The sequence below is a fragment of the Lissotriton helveticus genome, chromosome 12 (genome assembly GCF_964261635.1).
Source record: "Lissotriton helveticus chromosome 12, aLisHel1.1, whole genome shotgun sequence".
Classification (NCBI taxonomy): domain Eukaryota; kingdom Metazoa; phylum Chordata; class Amphibia; order Caudata; family Salamandridae; genus Lissotriton; species Lissotriton helveticus.
This window is the reverse complement of record NC_136073.1, coordinates 112,035,771-112,058,406: the sequence shown is the minus strand read 5'-3', so window position 1 is coordinate 112,058,406 and position 22,636 is coordinate 112,035,771.

The following is a 22,636-nucleotide window of genomic DNA, read 5'->3' as shown; positions in this document are numbered from 1 at the left end:
AGGGATGGTGCCCAACTAATTCCATATACCCATGCTGGGTATGTGGTCCTAGAGATCAGCTAGCACACAGTGCCACCAGATGCACCACTAAAACCTAGATGGGTAACAAATAGTTTTGGGAACCACAGAACATGACATTCCTGAACCCCTACAGGGCTGGTGGTAACAGATCTAGAACCTTTTTGCTCACCATCGTGATTCTTGTATAAAATATATGTGCTGCTATGATCAATAGTCCGAAACAGATAAAAGTGGGTAGCAATATAAGGACAGTGAACAGAATAAAAAGCGCCACCATCTTGCTAGGACAATGTATATATTAAGGGTGTGAGGCAAACTCTGCTCCGCCAGCTGAGTTCACAGAGTTTTGCCACTCCACACTCCATTTTGAATGCGGAGTTCGGCAGAAAACTCTGCAACCACTGTCGGAGCAGGGCTTGCCAGAGCACCCCGCCACCCTGTGAGTTATGCGCTGCCCATTCACACAATTACTGCGTGTATGGTGGCCGAGAAGAATCCTGCATCTTCTGTCTCTCAGACAACAAAACTGAAGAGGAGGAGCAGCCAGCTGGATCTCCTAGGAAGCATGCACCACCCTTGTGAGTATGTCCTCCTCATGGGATATAGGCATGTCCTTGACGCTTTGCAGCCTATGAGCATAAGGTGGGGTGGGGAAAAGTGCAGCATCCCGTTTGCACAATGGGTGAGTGTAGCAGCCTGCCCGGTCCTACTTTGCAACTTTCCCCTGTGTTTTACTGCTTGTGGTTGTCACTGCTGGGATCGCATTCTGTTGGGTGTGTTCAGGGTGGAATGGGCGCAAAGGAAGTGTGGACTGTGGAGGTGACAAGGCTGTGCATGAGGGGATTTGTAAGGAGTAGCAAGATGTTTTTAAGTAATTAAATGTGCTTGGAAAGGGATGCCAAATTAATGAGCATTTTTGTGTTGCTTGCTGCTAGTGATGGTGCGGTGATGTGTTCAGGGATTTGAAAAAACAGCTCTACATGGCCCATGCATGCCATTCACAGTTTGGTAAATCAGCGGTAGTTGTGGCCAAGCAATGCTTGTGGAACTCCACGCAGCACAGCAGAGTTTTGGGCCTCTTCTGCCATACTCCCTCTATGCGTTCCTTAACCGAGATGCCTGGGGTGTATTCATGTGTTCTGCCAAGAACCCCCTATCTGAATGATTCAACCACATTACCTGAAGGGTAAAATGTAAGCCCCCTTCTTGGTCATGAATTGGACATCCCTCACAGAGGGATCAGCAAGCAGCTGGGCTGAAGGATTAGCAAGTAGGGACCTACTAATGACAGGAAAGTGCTCCGCCTGGTGAAACCTGGAAATGCTTGTTTATTTAAAATAAACCAAAACCTTGATCTCGAGCCGAGACCTCAGTCAGGCTGACATTGTTATGATCTATTGATAGCTTCCTCCCCTTATGGATAAAAACAAATACCATTTAGACAATGTGTGTTGAGGCCTTTTACATTGTGTTCAAGGTGTCATGATAATGTTCCTTCTAAGTGGTATTCGTAAGCAATGTAGTTTCAGAGAAACTAACTCTGCATTGTCACGCAAACAAATGTGTGTCGACATGTATGTAAATGTAAATGTAGTATACTTGTAAAGCGCACAGCTGCCCCAGCAACCGGGCGTCCCGGCGCTGTATAACTCTGGGGAACCCGCCCTGGCTTTCCCTGTGGGATGGTCCCTTGCTGGGAGTCCCCAAGGTGGAGCCAGGCATCCCCGGAATTGGTGGGGCCGTTGTGGAGATTAGGCGAGCTAATGCCCAGAGTTGCAGAGTGGAACCCCTGATTAGAGTTAGCACCAAAGCGAGAATTATCGAGTCCTCTGACCAAGGTCCACGACCCTGCCGCGTCGGGAATTGAACCCTGGTCCCGGGCCGACTTCTGCTCTCGGGCCTGCCGCCTCTAACCAGTGAGCCACACTACTCCACTGTATGTGGTAAGGATGGCAGCGTTTCTCCCTGGTCCTAACCAAGACACATGACACTAGCTAGGTTCCCATCAAAAGCGAGGAGTTGTTCCTATTGCTCACATCTGTGAAGTTGGGTTCCCCACTTGACCCAGTATTACCCTCCATTCAGGATCAAAGCATGGAAGCTCTCTTGTTCATGCTCCATGGCCTACTTCACTGCTCCCTGGTGGCAGGCCGGGTTCCTCAGCGGTGAAAGCATGTAATTTTAATTTCACTCCTTTAAAAGCTGTTGGGAGGGGCATGGCTTGGTGCATCAAGATTGCGGTCACACTCTGAGAGTGCTCTGGCCTATAGCTTCTTTATTAAGGTCCCCGTGCCCAGCAAGACGTGAAAAGAAGCACCTGTGGGGCAGCTGTGGTGGCCTGGACACGCTCATGGGATTAGGGACCACAATCAAAATGTCGGATGCGTCCTCGGCTTGGCCGCTGGACCGGTCCACGGAGAGGTAAGCGGTGCATCCACTGGGCCCACATCTACTATCTGACACCCAGCAATACCTCAAAGAGAGACGAGAGGGGTGCGATTCGCCCCACAGATACAACTCAGCCGCGCCTGCATTGAAGGGGCCCTGCTGCAACATTGCTCGGAGGAGTGGCTGGACTGGTCAGGATAGAGTAGTGCATCAAGCAGTTGAGGTCACTCCTCTCAGCCTATCTGGTTATCATGCCCTGATTGCTCCCTGGGGGTGGCCTTGCTCTTCCGTACCTGTGATCAGCCTCCGACTCTGTGCTGTTGTGCTTGCACATCCTGCAGCCTGCCACGGAGTCTTTCATCCTGAGCTCTGCCCATGGCTGGATGTGGGAGCTCCCAAGTTTGTAGTAGCTTTGCGGCCTGTTCGGGAGGATCAGCCAGATCCTGGGCACGTGCTCATAACAGGCCACTGTAAATAACAGAGCCTGCCTGCAGCTGGATGGATTGCACTGTGTGGATGAGACCACCCCAAGTCCTGGCAAGTATGGGGTTCTACAGGCTGGTGAGACACATGGTGTGGCAACCCGGTGGCTCAGGGAAATTTTTTCCATCTCGTTTCATCTGGTGCTGCAGGTAATAACCCTAATCGTTCTGCTACATGAATCCCCGCAGCCCCAGCTTTAGGGCCATCTCATCTCCTTACCCCTCCCTTGTGAATACCTCCTGTGACTTTAAACTTGTACTGAGTTGGGCCTGGCAGGCTCCCCCTGTCTGCTCCTCAGCCACTACTGGAGGTGATGTGCTTGGCGAGGGGTTGACCGGACGGCCAGCTGAGGAGTTAGCGCCTCAGTATCCTTCTGCCTGGTCCTGAGTAAATCTTAGTTGAAGGATAGGGGTTCTGGCTTTTGCAGGACTGGTGTTGAGATTGTGGGTGGTGTACCCAGTGCGGGCATTAAGCTGGCCCCCCCATTTGAATGTCAAGATAAACGGGGTTCAATACTACAGATCTGCCTCTGTAATTATGCTTCTTCATCACTACACCATGACTGCGTGAGTTTCCATCTCGGCCTCCTGGTGTTCTGTAAATTCTAGTTACAACCAATTCAAAGCTTGGCTGCTCATGCTTCAGCGATCCGTGGCAAGCGTGTCAAGTCCTCAACACACCAGCCATTTTCACCCACCATCTCCTTATGAGGAAGGACAAGCTTACAAAATCCCATCCCTCCCAGCCACACATAGATCAATTTATGACAGCACCAGGAGCGGTGGGGGATGATGCCTTATACAAGGCTACCCCAGTGGCAAGGGACTTAGATAAAAAAATCTCCAAGCGATCCAATCCTCGCAGAACACAGTTGAGACAAAAGTAGTAGAGATGAGGATGGATATTGCCCTCCTTTGCCAAGACCCAAGAAACACAACTAGCCAGATCATGAGGCGGAGGTCCATCTCTCAACGGTTGTAGATGAAGTCACTGACTTCAAAACCAAAGTTGCACATCTCCTCACTCATACTAACAAACTCAACCAACGGGCTGAAGATGCAGAATATCATTCCAGACAGAACAATTTGTTCCTAGTAGGCTTTCCAGAAGACACAGAACATAATTGATCAGCAGAATTCTTGGAGGAATGGCTTAAATCATGGATGCCAGATGATAGGCTTTAGCCCTGATTTGTAGCAGAACGTGCCCACAGAGCGCTCACTCCTGGTACGGCACGCGGGCCTCTGATTGCAAGGTTTTCCACCAACATAGCAGAGTAAATACCAACGATGGATCTGTACTAGATCCCGCCATGGGAGGCACAACACAAGTGCTGTTTCCCCCTCTGGGAGTGCAGGCTCTTCGGTCCCACCCCCGCCGCAAATATCTCATCCCCTCCCCCCCCCCCCTGCTGGCAGGAGACCCTCCGCATGCTGATAGATGCACTGAGGAGAGATTGAGCCTAACATTTCCTCCAATTTAAAAGTTTTTCTGGTCAAGTGGCTCCGGGGACCAGAACTTTAACAATGTAAAAACACAGGAAGGCATATGCTGTTGGCAATGAGGCAGACGTTGAATTCTATTGCTCCTACTAATCAGAGGGGTCCACCACTCCACACATCTGCAACCTGGTTACACAATTTAGGAATTATTGTTCAGGGTCACAGATGCTTCTTGGGGGAAGTATGGAGTGGGGAAAGTTGGGGGGGTAATGGGGTTGCTGCCATGAAGTATGGGGCTTTCTGTTTTTGTTTGTTGTTTTTCCTTACTTTTCCGGTTGTGACAAAATCCTATCATAGTAGTGCCATCAATGGCTTTATTGCACCACATTACGCATAATCTACATTCAGCGCCTAAACCGCTTTGCACTTTAGGTGTGCTCTTGACCTGCATGCTTCATCGATTCTCAGTCTTGTCATGGCACGTACAGAGTGCTGTCTTTGAACGAAAACAGTCTCCAGGACCGGATTAACCACGCCGCAGTGATGTGCTATGCCCAGCGCTTTTCTCCTTCCATCTTAATGCTTCAGAAGATACACTTGCTGGGCACAAAATGTCGGCTTTTAGCCCAATCTGTATTTGACAGGGTCTATCACGCTGGCTATGTCTGAGGGTCCTGGGGGAGCGGCAATTCTGTTCCTGCTCCTTTCCCGGAATGGTAGTTCAAACTTGGATTGCCCACACAGAGTCGGTATCTGGCTCTGGCAGGTATGATTGAGGGCAGCCCAATGAATATCCTTTTTATTAACACTCCCCCTACAGCACAAGAGTCCTTTTAAGACCCGTTTCTCAAGCTGCTCGCTCAAATGCCTCGGTGGCACCATTATAGGAGGTGATATTAAGGCAGTTCTGTAATCACCTTGGGACTCTACAGGTATCTCCTCAGAGGCTAGGAGAAAAGGTGCTAACTCTTTGCTAAAATAGGTGTCCACTCTAGGCCTGTAGATGTGTGGAGAATCTGGAACCCTTGAACTAAACAATTTACCTACTACTCCCCAGCGCATCATACCCATTCGCATATTGGCATTTTGTTTCTGCCAGCCACAGACATCCTGTTGGTTTCGAAGGTGCAGATACTCTTAAGAGGCATAACTGATCATGCCCCTCTAGTACTTCTCTTTGGTGCACCAGGTGCCACAAGGCACTCTATGTGGAAACTCAATGCCTGGCACTTGCAAGACTCAACTTATACTCAAGCTGTCAAACAAGAGATAGTCACCTATTTCCACACAACACAGGCTCTGTCCAGTACACTGGTCTACTTTGGGCACCATGCAAGACCACTGTGCAGGGACATGTTGGGGCTCTCCTCCAGCAGAAAGAAAACACACAGCTCAAACGAGTGACTCAACTAGAAGCTTGGGCCTTGCGTTTGGAGTGAAAACTCTCCAGGCCCAGTCATAAGGACATCACCAGGGAATTGAGTACGCTCTGGGATGAGACCAGGGCTTGTTCCTTTGGTATGGCAATGCAATGCTGATAGTGGACGCCCAAGGCAGTACATAAATCCACTCTGGCCTAAGCCCAGGTTTTCGCTGACTACTACTCTAATCTATATAGAGCTGTCCCTCTTCCCAGACTGAACGAATCTCACTCCTCCTCAATAAAATAGCATTACCGAGTCTTTCTATTACTGAACGTCGTGAACTAGACCTGCTACTCACTCTTGAGGAGATCGGAGACACAATCTCAGAGATGGCCTTGGGGAAAACAGCTGGCCTGATGCGTATCTAATGGAGTTTTACTCTAAATGCAAAGATATCCTGGCACCTCATCTCTTGGTGCTTTATCAGGAGGCAAAGAAGAAGGTCTCGCTTACTCAAGAACTCGATCAGGCCTCTATTGTAGTCATACCAAAGACACACCACCATCCCTCTCCTATTCAGACAATCAATGTATCTCTCTTATTAACAGAGAGGTAAAGATTTTGGTGACGGTGATGGCCATTCGCCTGCGGTCAGACATTCGTTCACTCATCCACCTTGACCAATGTGGTTTCATACCCACTAGAAGAATGTGTCTGAGATGTTTGCAAGTCGCCCTGGCCTATCGACATAAGTAACCAGCTCTGTTAGCTTTACTGTTGACAGACTTTGAAAAAAACCTTTGATACAATAGATTGGAATTATTTGACCAGAGTGCTGTAAAGAGCAGGATTTGGACTCCCTTTTCAAGGCTTGGTGCACGTCCTGTATTCCAACACAACAGCTAGGGTGCAAATAAATGGGGAGATGTCAGATGAATTTCCAATTGGCTGGGGAACTAGACCGAGGTGTCCCCTCTCCCTCCTCCTTTTTGTGCTGGCCATCGAACCCTTGCCACTCCTCATACAATATGATGCACAGATTACAAATTGGGAGTGAGACACAGGACATGAATCACGAATCACACTTTATGCGGATGAAGTGTTGTAATGCCTCTTGATTCCATCAGATGGAGGTCCTCGTTCTCATTGCATTCTACAGATTGTCGCAGAGTCATCCGGTTTGGCAATTAATCCATCTAAATTGCTTCTTGTCCCATTTGCACCTTTAAAGATTGTATAGCCTGGCAGGGAGCCATTCCGATACCTCTGCTCAGCTTTCATTATCTGGGCATGAATGTGGCACTCCACCCAGCCTTGCCTTGTTCCCTCAATATCACCCTCCCTCACGCAATCGATTACAGCAGACTTCAAGAAATGGCAAACTCTACCTTTGAATGTTTTGAGGAGAATAGCACTCTAAAAGATGAATGTACATCACAGATTCTTTTACCTTTTCCAATACTTCCCCCAACGTATGCCTCGTCATTGGTTTAGAGAGATGGACGCACAGGCAATTTTTCTTTTTATGGCACGATTCCAAACCCTGTTTTGCCTTCTTGAATTGTCAATGTGCTCCTTATGACGGAGGACTGAGGTTGGCCAACCTGAAGGATTCAAATTAATTCTAACGGGTCACACTTACCAATAACCCATAAATCGTTTAGTTTAATCAATAATTCAGTCGGCAATGGAGAAAGTTCAATCGTTTATTCATCAAAGTCAAATACCCTGACAGGGGAGCCCAGGTCTACACAACCACCAAGGTGCGCAGAGGAGACTGCTAGCTTATTCAAAGTACATAGCATATATACGTTTCACACATTTAAGTTGGCACCTTACAAGGAAAAACACAGTTTGTCAGTGGGCCAAAAGGAATGCCCATATAAGGCACAATTGATTGCTAGTATTCTGAGCCTGGACTATTCCGGGGGCAGGTCAGCCAGGCACCTCCTAGTCTATCTCGACCCGGGGAGGACAAGAACAGACTTTGTGAGAATGTACGCATCCCGCAAGGAAGGCAGGTGCGACCTTGAGTTTCCCTTGAGCTACCAGTAGTCAGACATTGTATGCAGTTTGGCTGACGTCTAAGTTTCGGGTAAAAGGCATGGTCACGTGATTTCAGGGAAACCGTCGTGTTGCATAGAGAAACGAAACAAGATGGTATCTGTTGTGCCAATAGTACTGTTACAGAAAGAGTATCTACAGTTAACCGAATACATGCACTTCATTCTATTTTACAAGTATAATCGAACAAGGAATATATGTTGGGTATATTAGGCCAATATATTGATTATTACAAATTCGATCCCTACAGACGGCCCTTTTGGCCTAATATGGCCAATATACTTGCTTCTATTCTACGAATACCCCCTCATCGATTTGCATAAGGTCATTCACTTCCTTTTGGATCATCTGTTTTTCTACCTTTACCTGTCGGGAAAATTGCAATGCTGATGTGATCTTGGTGGCACAAAACGAACAACAGGCAGGTCCGCATTGGAGACATAGGCAGCATGTAAAAATTACTCCAAATGCCCCAGCTAATATCATACAGCTCTTCCAACCCCAGGTGGCCAAAAGACCCCAAAACCAACCACTAAGAGACCAGGTACCATTGTCAACATGGGCCTCACTAGCCAATCGGTGTAACTTCTGTATAGCCAGATGAATAGTGGGCGCTGAATCTGGAATAAATACACAGCAAGAGCTGCCGATCACACGGCAGGCTCCTCCCCTATCTGCGAGGATGACGTCCAGAACCATCTGGTTCTGGAGCGAAACAAGCCTTGTCGCAGCCAGCTCGACCATGATATTAGTGAGTATTCCAGTGGTGGTTTGTACCACATTTTCAACTATCCTGGACAAACGCCTTATACTACGGCTATTGAATATGGGCCCCCAGAAGGGGGTAAGTCCTTTTGCAAAGTCTTTGAATTGTTGCAGGGAAGTATCTGTTTGATCAGTGGCATCCAGGTCATAACTCCTAATATTCCGGCTTACTACTTCCTCTTTCTGTATCAACTGATGAGTTCTATGATAGTCAGGGGTTGCAATATATACGGGAGGATAAAGAAACGAAAGATAACTCCCCGCCCATCCTCGGGGAAGCAATGTGTAGGCTTTCTCACCACAAAGGAAGTAAATATCTGGGGGAGTGATCATAGGGGGGGTACTGTATACTTGCAGAGTGTAGGTGTAATTGCATCTACTCTTGCCTACTGTAACATGGCCTCTACCCTGAATGCAGAACGGGGAGGTAGTATTAATGATAGGGATTGGAAGGGCTTTGTCATTGGTAACATTTTGGTCCTTAAAACGCTGAAAGTACATTGTATCATTAAAGAGCTCAAAATCCTGCATTTCTTCCATTAGCCATGAAACATTCTTGTACTCGGTATAGAGATTCATGCAGGCACTAGGGTCCAATGAGCCTTCCCCATCATTCCAGCAGAGGAAGCCACCAGGGTTGCGATCACCCCCACAACCCCGCAGAGCGGCTCCAACAGGATAAAGGAGCATTTACGCAACCCCACAATCTTATTAATTCCGGAATACACATCAAGGGGCGCTTTTGACATCTTAAACAGGGGTAACATTCTAAGTTTGCTAAACTCCATTGATAGCTTAACAAACATATCAACCAAGGATCTCGACTCAGTAGAATTTATAGCCTCACCAGAATACCCGGGGGTGGAGGTCACTAAAACAGTATGGGCCTCAACAAAGTTGGCTGAGAGCGTGCTCAACGAACAAGCGAAACTCAATAGTTGGGGCATAATACTTTGCCCATTTGTAAAACCGAGATATCCAGACCCCCTGGCAAGTGACTTTACACATCAGAACGCACAAAATCAGGCCAATCAGATCCATCACTCGCTCTCTGTATTACGATGGGCTCGCAGCAACTCCCTGTCCAGTTCAGAACCAAAAGAACTGGGCGTAAGAAGGCAACACGCTAGGAATGAGTGTACTAATTTAGACTGGACATGGGTATCCAGGACTATAAATAACAAGCCGGAAAAACACTGACATGACAAGCCTGTAACAGGGAATTCTCTTAAAAACTTCAAAGTCTGCTCCTGGAACATCAACGGCATTGGGGATAAGCTTTTGGACTCAGAACTAAAACTTTACTTGCAAAGCTTCGACATCATAACCTTGCAAGAAACTTGGTCAGACTCTCCCCCACCGTTACCAGGATTTACCCTACATTTCATCCCTCCAACCCAGTCTGCAAGATTTGGCCACAAAAAAGGGGGCCTCGTCACATACTGTTCATTAAAAAGAACGCGTACAGTAGTGCCGCTACCATACAATTTAGATTCCCCCAATGCAATGCAAGTATCACGAATCTCAATTCGAGACCAAGGAAAGACAGAGGAGCTAATTCTAGTAAACCTCTGCCTACATCCCCGAGGTAAGAAGCAAGGAGCCCTGCAACTATAAGAAGAGCTTATAAAGCTATTACCTGCAGAGGATACAAACAGTCTGATTGTTAGTGGCGACTTCAATCAGAATATGCTCAATAAAACGGCCACTGAAGTCAGCAGCACCGAGGACCCATTGGCTTTGGAACACTACTTTCAAGACAACTCATCAGGGGGAAGAAGTACAAAAGCAGTACAGCGTCTTTTAGTAACACTTGAAGAACTTGGTCTACGAGCGCTTAATGGGAGATTCCCAGGGGATCGTCCCCAAGTAGCAACATTCCACAGTACAACAACCAGTTCAACAATTGACTTCACCTTCCTCTCTGGTAAATTGTTTCAAGTGACCACCGACTTCCATATTGGTCTACTTGACTACAGTGACCATTTACCTCAAGAAGTGACACTAGAGGCTTTTGAAACTCCGAGCCAGCATGTGCTATTGGGCATGAACTAGTTTACACTGCGAACGATAGGCGGTTAAAGTGCAGAACAGATGACCCTTTGGGCCTCCAGCTCTATGCAAAGCATGCACTTGGCGAAGCCCAAAAAGAAACAGCAGACCTAACTGCCAGCTGGGAGAAATTTACAGAAATATTACGCAAAAACATGGGACAAACACAGAGAAAAAACCTGTGTGATGGAGGGGGAAATACTGTCAATTCAATGCGGCATCTCAATTATGCTTCTACAAATAATGTTCACCTAAAAATTCTGATCGGCAAAAAGCTACGAAGGGTAAGGACAGACCCTGTTGCTAAAGAAGAACTGAGGACGTTAAAGCGTGATCGCAGGAGGCTGGTCTGGCGGCTTAAGCGAGAATCCGAAGAGTCCCTGTGGGCCAAACTCCTACATGACGCCAAATCAAGCAACAGCGCTCAATTTTGGAGAAAAATCAATAATTTGTCTACGGGGAGGAGTCAAGGCATTAATTCCTTAGTCCCTGAAGAAGATTGGATAACCTTTCTTAGCACTCACTTCAAGGGTAATGACATTAACACCCAAGGAACGCCCAAATTCACAATATACATCGAGGAACGCTTAACACTCAGTTGTGACCATTACGAGCCCCAGCAGCATGACCAGACAATTGAAATTAAGTGTGCATCGATCTGTAACCGAATATCAAAGGGAAGGCGAGAGGGGGCCCCGGGTCCAAACGGGATCCCCCCAATATTGTTCAAACAAGATCCCGATTTTCGGGCAGCTGCCCTCAAACCAATGTTTGTCAAGATTTTGCAGACATCATCAATTCCGGCTTCATGGAGGGGAGCCCTCATTTCTCCCATCTTTAAAAAGGGAGACAAAAGCGACCCAAAAAACTATCGGCTAGTGTCTCTGCTTGATAACGAAGCCAAATACTTCGCGGGGCTGCTCCTAGAGGAACTGTCATCTTGGGCAACCGAAGTTTCAGCAATCCCATACAACCAAACAGGTTTTTGCAAAGGTATGGGAACTTCCTCTAATATCTTAGCTCTTTCTTTATTAATTGATGCAGCCCAAGAAGCGAACTATCCACTCTACTTGTCCTATATTGATTATAGCTCGGCTTTTGATCACGTGGACAGAAACCTTTTGTGGAAAAAGCTACACAAGTTGAACATTCCCTCCCTGCTGTTAAAACAATTAATTCTCCTACACAGCGAGACATGGCTGCAAGTCAGGCTCGGCACAGGCGACTTTCTAACAAAAAAGATTCCGACACATACAGGGGTAAAACAGGGCTGTGTTCTTGCCCCGATACTTTTTAATCTTTTTATGGGAGCACTATCTATACCACTAAATGAATGCAACTCGCACGCTCCAAAGCTAGGGGGCTCACAGATCTCAAATTTATTCTACGCAGACGACCTGTTACTCATTAGTCGAACCCCGGTTGGCCTTCAGTGGCTGTTGGACATCACCTCAAGTTACTCCGCTGCTAACAGGCTCACCATCAATCGTGATAAATCAAAAGTTATGTGTATTAACCTTTCAAAAAACAAAACAACACGAAACTGGCTTTTGTCATCCAGCAAGCTAGAAAAGGTCCGTGAATATCGATATCTGGGGGTCATCATAGATCACAAGGGCAATTTCACACCGCAATGTGAAGCCATAAAAAGGAGAGGATTAATCGCTGCAGCGGCACTCAGAAATCTAAAAAACACAGTGTCGGGGCCAAGCTTACTTCCTCTGATAAAGGTAATCCAGGCAAAATTAGTCCCGGCAATCACTTATGGTAGTGAAGCTATGAGGGGGAGGGACGCCTCCTTACTAGACAGAACAGTGGCAAAAGCACTTTGCATGATCTTTGGCCTTCCAAGGTATGCATCACCAGCCCAAATGAGACTAGAGTTTGGGTTACAAAAAGAAGAGCTGGCGCGCAAGGGAGCCTACATAAAAACCTGGTATAAAGTAAGCAGGGGGGAGGCGAAGACCTTGAATGCTCTCCTGTGGAAGGAACTTCAAAACAAAGAAACTTGCCCAGCAAGGCTGTACTTGGAAGCAGCCATTGAGGAACTTGGCTTAAAGCAACTCTGGGAACTTTCGGGTTCCACAGCACTCTTCAAAAAGGTGGTTAACAAAATAGTACGGAAGGAATCATTGCTGCAGGACAAAGCCGCCCTAACAGAGCGGGCCCACGGCTGGCTTACAGTTCAATCATACACTATGCTCTTGCCTCAAAACTATCTGCAGATAGGCTTTTCTAAAAAAACTAAAGAGAAATTCTTGAAATTTCGCTTAGGCCTACTGCTGTCAGCGGCTCATCTACCTCCATGGTTACGGCCACACCTACCCACAACATGCCGACTTTGCGGGACGGGCGAGGAAAACATAGTCCACTTGATTACTACCTGCACAAAGCTCATCCAAGATCGTCGCATTCTTCTGCGACCACTTTTCAACATCCGTAATGTACGGTCTTGCAGGCAAGCGGTGCTAGCATGCTTTAAAGGAGATGACATCCAATTGAGTAGCCGAATGGTAAAATTTCTTGAAATAGCTGAGGACCGCTTCAAACATTTTGATGGAACCGAATAAATCAAGTAGCACGATAAAGACCCTAAGGACAAGCTTAATGGTACCTCAGAAGACTATCCCCCAGAGAGACCTCTTTGGCACCCCCTTACATTGTATAGAACTGATTAGATAATAGGGTTCCCCCGAACTGTTATCATAAATTAATAATTCTTTTTTTTTTTTTGTACCTTGGAATCTCTTTTTTTTTTTTTCCCATGCCACGCAGGGAGGGAGAATCTAATTCTTAATTTTTTATTTGTTCTGTTTTGATTTTAGGATAAATAGGCTGTCTAACATGATGTCAAGCTTCTTTTAATTTTGCTGCGGCTATCTCACCATGGATTCTTGTGTATTCTCTCAAGGACTGAAACTTTGTTTTAACACGTTTAAATTTGATTTATGTTTTAATGAATCCTTTTTGATTTACATTGTAAAGGTTTTAATTAATCATGCACAATAAAGTAGTATCTCTTGTCTCCCCATCATTCCCTGTTGCATCAAATCCCTGATGTGTTTCTATGTACTTTAAAATGGCTTCATAATCCTTCTCGGTATACATTTTTGGTTGAGCCACATAATGTGAATACATCAAAGATAGCAATTGGAACCATGCTTCACAGCTGGCTAGATAGGACATTGGCAGGGAAATAAACAATTCATGCTGGTGCATGACTGAAGGCAGTAGTCCACATACCCAACAGTTCGACTTATTGGTCGTGGAATGAGTCTGATGCAGCATTTCTATGAAGGCATTTTTCATGTATGTTTCTCTATGTCTAGCCTTGTGAGGGGGTAAAGAGTAAAATAGATGCTCTTCTGGAGCTGCAGTAGTGCCTAATAATTTCTGCACTGGATGTTGAAATTCTAAATATACAAATATACTCATCATAATAATCGTAATAATAACAATAAACACAACAAATGACACCTTCACTCTGGTGGGCCATCCGGAAAACAAATGTATATTATCCATATATCGTCGAGGGGCAATTGGTCTTTCATCTTCCATTGCAAATCGGGCAAAAGGAAACATGCTCTCTAAAAGTTCAGATATAACTCGGTCCCTCTCTAAGTCCAAAAACTATCTGTATCCACAAAGCATGCACGCCACCAGAGGGGTTCTTCTTCCTGTGTCCGTTCAGAGTCTCACAGGTTGACTCTCGTATTTCACATCCATGGGAAAAAACAGCATACAATCTCCTTGGTTTTATAGAACGACCGCAGCCCCCAACTCAGTATTTCTCGGTGAACAGAGCTATTTAGCACAATGTTCCCAGCTCTCAACGGGTTCAGTCCAGTGTCTCGCTCAGTACTCCAGCAAATCTATCCAACGTTTCTGAACTCAAGTCTTTCCCTATCTCCTGACCGCAGGAGCTAGATTACCGCGCTGTTTTCGGGGCCACAGGTCGTAGTTTCAGTAACCAGGTCGTTCCTGATCAGAAAACAACTCAGGGACATGGGCATTAGATACATCCGACTCTCGTGATGGACCCTCAATACTGATCTCTGCTGATTGGGCCACCACTTTGTTGACTGGGGGCTCGGTTTCACTCGGCTGCCCCTGTCTCGAGCTTCGGAGAAAGGCACAAAACTTTGAAGCAATTCTCCTTCTTGGCTTGGGATTCCCTCGCGGTTTTGCAAATCAAAGGGCAAAGGAAGGGGGAGCCGCTTCAAATGGCTCCCATGGATCCAGTGTTTCCGCCCGTGTACCTTCACAGCTGACCTGGTTACAAGGATGATCTGGTAGGGCTCAGACCATTTCGGCTCCAAACTCGATTTCCTCTGGTAGTTCCGCACTAGAACCCATTGGCCAGGCTCCAGTCGATGTCCTGGACCCTCTGGTAGCGGCCGCAATGTCTCGGATACCTGTTGATGAATAGAACGCAGATCTTTAGTTAAGGCATACAAATAATCTGTCATCAAAGGATAATCAATGTCTCTAAAAGACCTAGGTCTAGGGACTCCCCACACGTTGGCAGGTCTGCCGAAAATTACTTCATAGGGAGACAACCCGGTTCTTGTGTGTGGAGTCGTTCTTAAGGATAATAATGCCAAAGGGAGTGCATCAGGCCACTTCACCCCAGTACTTGCACATATCTTGGCCATTTTCATTTTTAATATGCCATTGTATTTTTCAACTAATCCTGCTGACTGGGGATATCTAGCTGCATGAAATTTCTGTTGTATCTGTAGTCCATTACATACACTTCGAACCAATGCTGCATTAAAATCCGTCCCATTGTCCGACCATATAATTCGGGGCAAACAAAATCTGGGGAAGAATTCTTTAATTAAGGCTTTAGCAGTTGCCATCGCCGTGGCTTCCTTGGTGGGGTAGGCTTCGACCCATTTACTGAAAGCACAAACCACCACCAAGACATATTTTAAATGATTCACTCTCTCCATTTGGATATAATCAATCTGGATAACTTCAAAAGGTAAAGAGGGTGGTGCAAAATTTCCACTTAGAACAGTCTCTCTGCCCCCTGAATTATAGCGTAAACATACTGGGCAATATTTGACCACATGAGCTGCTGTTTTGGGAATGTTTGGGTTATTCCAGACAGGGTCTAGTACAGCACAAATACCTTTTGCTCCTATGTGTGCCGGGCCATGGGCCATGGTCACTACTGAATATACTAATGCATTAGGGAGTAGCCAACGCTGTCTATCAGTTCAATCTATCCAACATTCATTTTTATCCAGTTTTCCCACTTCCTGCTCTCATCTCTTTGTTTCATCTATGGTGGCTTCTTTCTGTAATTCCTTTACACTCTCTATGGTATTGTCAAACACAGAAGTCTCTGCCACCCATCGAGCTGAAGTACTGGGAAACATGGGTGTTGCTTTAGTCTGAGATGTCTCCTTCGCTACTGAATCAGCATAAGCATTTCCCTTTCCTGTAGAATAGACTATTTTCTGATGGGCGCTACATTTGATAATGGCCACTTTCTCTGGTAGTGTCAATGCTAGCAACAAACGATCAATTAAAGGACCATGTTGAATCTTTTGGCCATGTGTGGTAAAGAAACCCCTCTCCCTCCATAACCTCCCAAAACTATGGGCGACGCCGAAGGCGTATTGACTATCCGTGTAAATGTTTACTCTCAATCCTTTGCTCAGTTCGCATGCCCGTAACAAAGCTATTAGCTCAGCTGCCTGGGCTGAGTGGTGTGAAATCCTAGCAGTTTCCACTACGGTCTTCAAAGTCGTAATAGCATATGCAGCTGTTGCAGTTCCGTCTGGTAACTTAAAACAGGAGACTAGCTCATCAACTACTAAGTTAAAGGACTCAATTATGTTTTGTCAGGGGGTAGGGACACCTTGTAGGTGTGTTCATGAAGCCCTCACCCACCAACCTAGTTGGTGGCATGCTTCATCATCAGGCCCACCCAGTAACACCTAGCGTGTCCCGGGTGTGCTTCGACGCCTGATTACAGCGGAGTGTGCAGTGTGAGGTGTAAGGTATAGTGATGTTAAAACGGCTTGGCGGGGGTCCCAGTACCCGAGGGTAAATTAAACTTTAATAACTGGGCCTCCGTCAGCGGTTAAAAATAAGGCTTTTTGGATGTAGGAGGCGAGTTACGACCTCTCACATCCAGTGGTGGGTCGACATGTTTCAGCCAGTGCCTTATAACTATGCTGGCTTTCTTCAGGACCAAGATAAAAAGGTGTAGGTGTGAATTAAAGGTAATGGGTGTGTAATCCAGACTATGTGTATACACTCCCTAAAGTGTTTATCTATGTGTGAGAGGGGGATTCCCTTCTCAAAAACACCTGTACATGTAACATATAGGGGACAGAGACAAAACATACAAGGAAAAAAGTCACTGGAGTGTATAGTGTCATACATATCAAGTTGCCGGCTCTATAGCGTTAGGGGTGCTGACTATAGACGGCTACGGTGTAATGGTACTGGTGGTACCATTATGGTGAGGTTCGCACCAGTATTGCGGGCGTGGCGTGACGGGTATCACATAAAAAGTGCATAAATGTGATGGGGCGCAAGAGGACCTTCTTACGCTAGTTTTAGCTGTATACGACTTCAAGGTAGAGAAGTGGCAAGGGGATGACCCTGTGGGAGAGAAGGTGGGCCACTTAGATTAGGAGACCTGTAAGGAAGGAAAGGATAGCGCTTACCAGTGGTTGTAGGTGTAGTATCTCATACTCACAGCTTTTCTGGGCAGAGCCTGCCTAGGACCTGTTATGCCTCCTTCGCATACCGGTGGTTTGTGTCTGGTTTTGCAGCCTGTTATATACTGTAGAAAATTGGCTGATCGTGTCCACCTGAGTAAAGGGAGCAAGGGTAGACAGACTCGAAACCAAGTGTTTCGCAGAGTCATTGGAGCTGGTAAAACGCCTGAGTGCTGCGGTGCCGCTATTCCGTTCAAATGCGCATGAGCATTGACTGGGGGCGTTCTGAGCATGCGTGACCATGTAGTATTACGCTACGTGCATGTGCTTGGCTTCCTGGCATTTCTAATGAGCAAGCAACGCTTGAAACACTGCGTGTATGCTGGGCGCTCTTTATTGACAGCTATGTGTAAATAAAGGAAGGGGTACCTCCTATGAAGAGTATACATTGACACACCTCGGTAAAAATAAGAGTGAGAATATAGAAGTGAAGTGCCTTGACTATTCAGTGCCCAGAGGAATATTATAAGGGGGGGGGGGTGTTATGGCACTGCAAGTAGAATCAAGGTGGACCATGACCCCTATTACTCAGAACTAGGGGGCTCTAATTACATAAATGTCACCATGGGGCTAATTTTTGATGGTTTCAGTATTGGTTACATTCCAACCCAGGCCCATGAAGGGTTTGTGGGTGGCAGTTAGTTACAGTGAAGGAGGCACAGTGATGATGATAAATCACTGGTAGGTGGGTTCACGGACATGTTGGGGAATTCCAGGGAATGGCATCGTTCAGCCCCTGCGTTGCCGTTGAAAGGCGATAGATCCAACGTTGTTCTTTGCTTAGCAGCATTTTGTCGTTTTCACTGGCACTCTCTGGGATTTGTTCGATGATGGTCCAGGTTAGGTCATTGGGTGTGTGACAGTGGGTAATGAAGTGGCTAGTAAGTCTGCTGATGTTCTTCTTACATCTGATTGTGCTTCTGTGCTCTGTTATTCTGGTCTTTATTTTGCGAGTTGTCATTCCGACGTATCGGAGTCCGCATGTACAGGTTAGTAGGTATATGACGTTGCGGGAGTTGCAATTGGTGTGGCTTCGTTGGGTCCAGATCTTGTTGGGCTCCAAGTCCAGGGTTTTCGTGTGTGTGATCAGGTGGCATACACTGCAGTCATTACAAGGGTAATGTCCTTTGACCCTCGGTAAGCCCCATGCATTTAGGATGGTGTTCTCGGTTTGTCTGGTCTGTGGTTTTGGTCGGGTACTGACCAGTTGGTCTTTTAGGTTGTGGCACCGTTTGTATGCAAATCTCAGGGTGTCCCATTTCCTCTGTCCAGAGTTGATGATCTTCCAGTGTTTTTTTATCACCTTGGCTACTTCATTGGACGCTGTGTTGAAGGTGGTGACACATGTGATGGGTTGTTCCTGGTTATCCTTTGTGATGTTTTCGAGTAAGGCATCACGGTTCTGGTTCCTTGCTCTTTTCTGTATTTGTTGATGATGGCCTTAGGGTAGCCACGGTGTTACAATTTCTTGGCCAGTTCCGTTGATTGTTTTTTATAGTCGGCAATGTTGGTGCAGTTTCTGCGTATGCGTAGGAACTGGCCGAATGGGAGGTTCTCCCTGAGGGGGCGGGGGTGAAAGCTCGTGAAGTGGAGCAGGGAGTTCCTGGCAGTGGGCTTGTAGTAAGTTGTCGTGACCAGGGTGCCATCCTTGACTGTGATGTCCAGGTCTAGGAAGGGTAGCTGGTGGTTGCTCGCTGTGCTGGTGAATTTGAGGTATGGGTCCCTGCTATTGAGCCAGATCATGAACCTGTCTAGGTCAGCCTTGGTCCCTTGCCAGAGTACCAGGATGTCATCTATGTAGCGGCGCCAGTTTAGAATATGGTTACTGAAGGGGTTGGTGTCAGCTGCTATGTTTGTGCGTTCAAAGTGGTGGACATACAGTCCCGCCACGCTTGGGGCAAAAACGCTGCCCATGGATGTGCATTCGTCTGCAGGTAGAAGGTGCCGTCGTATTCGAAGTGATTTTCTTTCAAAGCCAGAGTTGCACAGGCCATAACAAATTCCCTAGGGCTGTGGTAATGCCAGGGAGATTCCATCAGGATGTTGTGGAGTACTGCCAGAGTGGCATCTTGGGGGAGGCTGGTGTACAAGCTCTCCACATCCAAACCTACTAGGAGTTGAGTGTCGTTGTTAAACTCCGTGTTTATGACTTGTAGGAGATGTTTGGTGTCCTTGATGTAGGTTGGAGTCTTTTGCACCAGGGGGTTCAGGAAGAAGTCACAGTAGCGTGATAGGGGTTCTAGTAAGGAGTTTATACCCGACACGATGGGTCTGCCGGGAGGTGGGGTTATGCCCTTATGTACTTTGGGTACTGTGTAAAAGTACGGGGTCTTAATGTTAGGTCGATTTTGGGGGCGGGTTTCTCGAAGAAGGATTTCAGTTTCCTGAAGTCTTGGTCCTGAAGAAAGCCAGCATAGTTATAAGGCACTGGCTGAAACATGTCGACCCACCACTGGATGTGAGAGGTCGTAACTCGCCTCCTACATCCAAAAAGCCTTATTTTTAACCGCTGATGGAGGCCCAGTTATTAAAGTTTAATTTACCCTCGGGTACTAAGACCCCCGCCAAGCCGTTTTAACATCACTATACCTTACACCTCACACTGCACACTCAGTAATATACCTGCTCTGCTGTAATCAGGCGTCGAAGCACACCCGGGACACGCTAGGTGTTACTGGGTGGGCCCGATGATGAAGCATGCCACCAACTAGGTTGGTGGGTGAGGGCTTCATGAACACACCTACAAGGTGTCCCTACCCCCTGACAAAACATAATTGAGTCCTTTAACTTAGTAGTTGATGAGCTAGTCTCCTTTTGATTAAATATATATAAACCACGGGCATACGGACTAGCTATCTGGTCCTCTCTCTCTTGATACGCACATATAACTTAAAACAGGAATCATCAACATACAATTCTCCCTGGGGTTCTGATAAAGGAATGTCTGTAAGATCTACACGGCCTTTTGTTTCTTCCTCAGTTTTAAATACACAATCATGGGTATTGTTCTTTGTATCACTAGAAGGGAGAGGTAATAGTGTTGCTGGATTCAGTGTGGCGCATCTTTTGATAGTAATGTAAGGTGCAAACAATGTCCATTCGTATCCTGTCAAGCGGGCACTTGTAAGGTGCTGAGTTTTGGTTTTATTTAACAAAATATCCACAGCATGTGGTACCATTACTGTAAGGTCAGTGTTCAAGACTATTCCCTGACTGTCGGATGGCCACTGCTACCGCCGCCGAGGCCCTCAGACAACTGGGAAGGGCACGTGCTACTATGTCTAGTACAGATGAAAAGAAAGCACACTGCTTTCAAGGCCTGGCTATATATACTCGGACTTTCAGTATAGCGTTGGGGTGCGCGCGTAAATCTAAAACTGCGGCCTCCCAATGAGAATCCGAAAATGTGTCTGCTATCAGGATGACTAGGAATGCTAAAGAAAGCATTTTTCAAATCGATGACAGAAAAATATCGAGCAGTAGGGGGGAATCATGGTCAAAATCGTTGTAGTATCCGGTACCACTGGGTATTGTGGGACCACTATTTTATTAACTGCTCTAAGGTCAATCACAAAACGATATGCAGAATTATAATCTGGGGCGCCATCAATTGGAGTTTTCTTTAAAATCGGCAAAATGGGACTGTTACAAATGTTTGCCGCTGTTTCCTCCACCACTCCCTTGTCTACTAAATCACGAATGATCTGGAGCAGTGCCTGTTCACCCTCTGGTGAAATTTTATACTGTGGAATGCGTGGCATTTTAGCATTTGGTTTTATAGTTATTGACACAGGGTCTATTCTTAACAGACCTACGTCGGTGTCCCCTTTCGCCCACAAGATTGGGGGAATGGTAGCAAATTCGGGAGGTAAGGGTTCGTTTTTAGCAAAATACTGAGCCATCCCTACAGGTGGCGGCTGCATACTAAGGTAAACACCATTGGGTGAACAATAAATCCGTGCATGAAGTTTCTTTAGAATGTCCAGACCTAACAAATTCTCTCCACAATTAGACGTAAGGAGAAATGGGGTATGTAGAGAAATGGGACCAATCGTAAAAGGCAGAGGCTTTGAAACGGTGCTGACTACCGGTATTCCAGAGAAACCGACTGATACATTATTTTTGCCAGACAGAGCCGCCCCTGGGACCAGAGCCTGGGCGACTGAACTACTCATCGCCCCAGTATCCACTAAAAACTTTCCCGCTGTACCCAACAGTTCTCTTTGTCCACTGGTACTGTAATACGGCCCCCGCTCTGTCCTTGGCTGTCTCATGCAAACTCCTGATCCTCGTATCTGTCATTCTGATAGCTTTCATTGTAATATTGTCTATTCTGGGGATCATCAAAATGATTCTTACGAGGACTTTCATGTTGCACTTCCTCCCTCCTCATACTGTTTCGATCTATATTTCCTCTTCCTCTACCCGACCCCGACTGGGTCCATTTCGACCTTGCAAGAGAGGGCAATCTATTCTCCAATGTCCCTCTTCCTTACAATAGGAACATTGGTTTATCCCAATATTCGGAGGACCTCCTCTGCCTCTCCCTGCTGGCTGTCCTCTTTGATACGAGCCCCGCACTCCTCTTCCTGTCTGCTGACCTCTGCTAACTTGTTGCAATAATACCCTGGTCTTTAAATCCTTAGTCTTCTTCTCCAATCTATCCTTACTCTCATTCTCGCGATGCTCATAATATTGAGCCATACTAAGAATGAACGACGGTGCAGCTGTAGTCCACGTACTTTCAGATGACTGAAGGCGAGACATAACCTCTGGGAGTAAATTTGTTACAAACCTATTTACAAATAATCTAATTCCACCTTCGGTAGAGAGATCCTGTCCACTGAAATCTATAAACACTTTCTCGAATCGAGTAAAGAAGTCCGATACACTTTCGTCCTACTTTTATCTACATGCTGTTAGTTTGTCCCAATCTACCTTCCTCGGGGATAACAGTGTTTTCATATATGTAACAATCTTTTCAGGGACGTCTAATATTTCATCCCGGGGTTTTCCTCTGGGTTTCCGTTCCTTGTCCCAATCTTTCAACTGATTCCACGTACCCCCTAGCTCGGGAATATGGTCAGTATCCTGAATCTGCCTCCAGATGTCAACCGGGATTAGGAGACCAAAAAACAGTTCAATATCGGCTAACGTCATGATAGCAGAATTAGCAGCTTCGGTTAATTCTTTATAATAAGCCGTTGGATTCTTACGAGGATCTGGTAACTGGGCTTTTAACGTAAGCACTTCACTCCGTTTCCAAGGGGTATAAACCCATTGTTCCTGAAGCCTGCCATCCACCCTGGCCCTT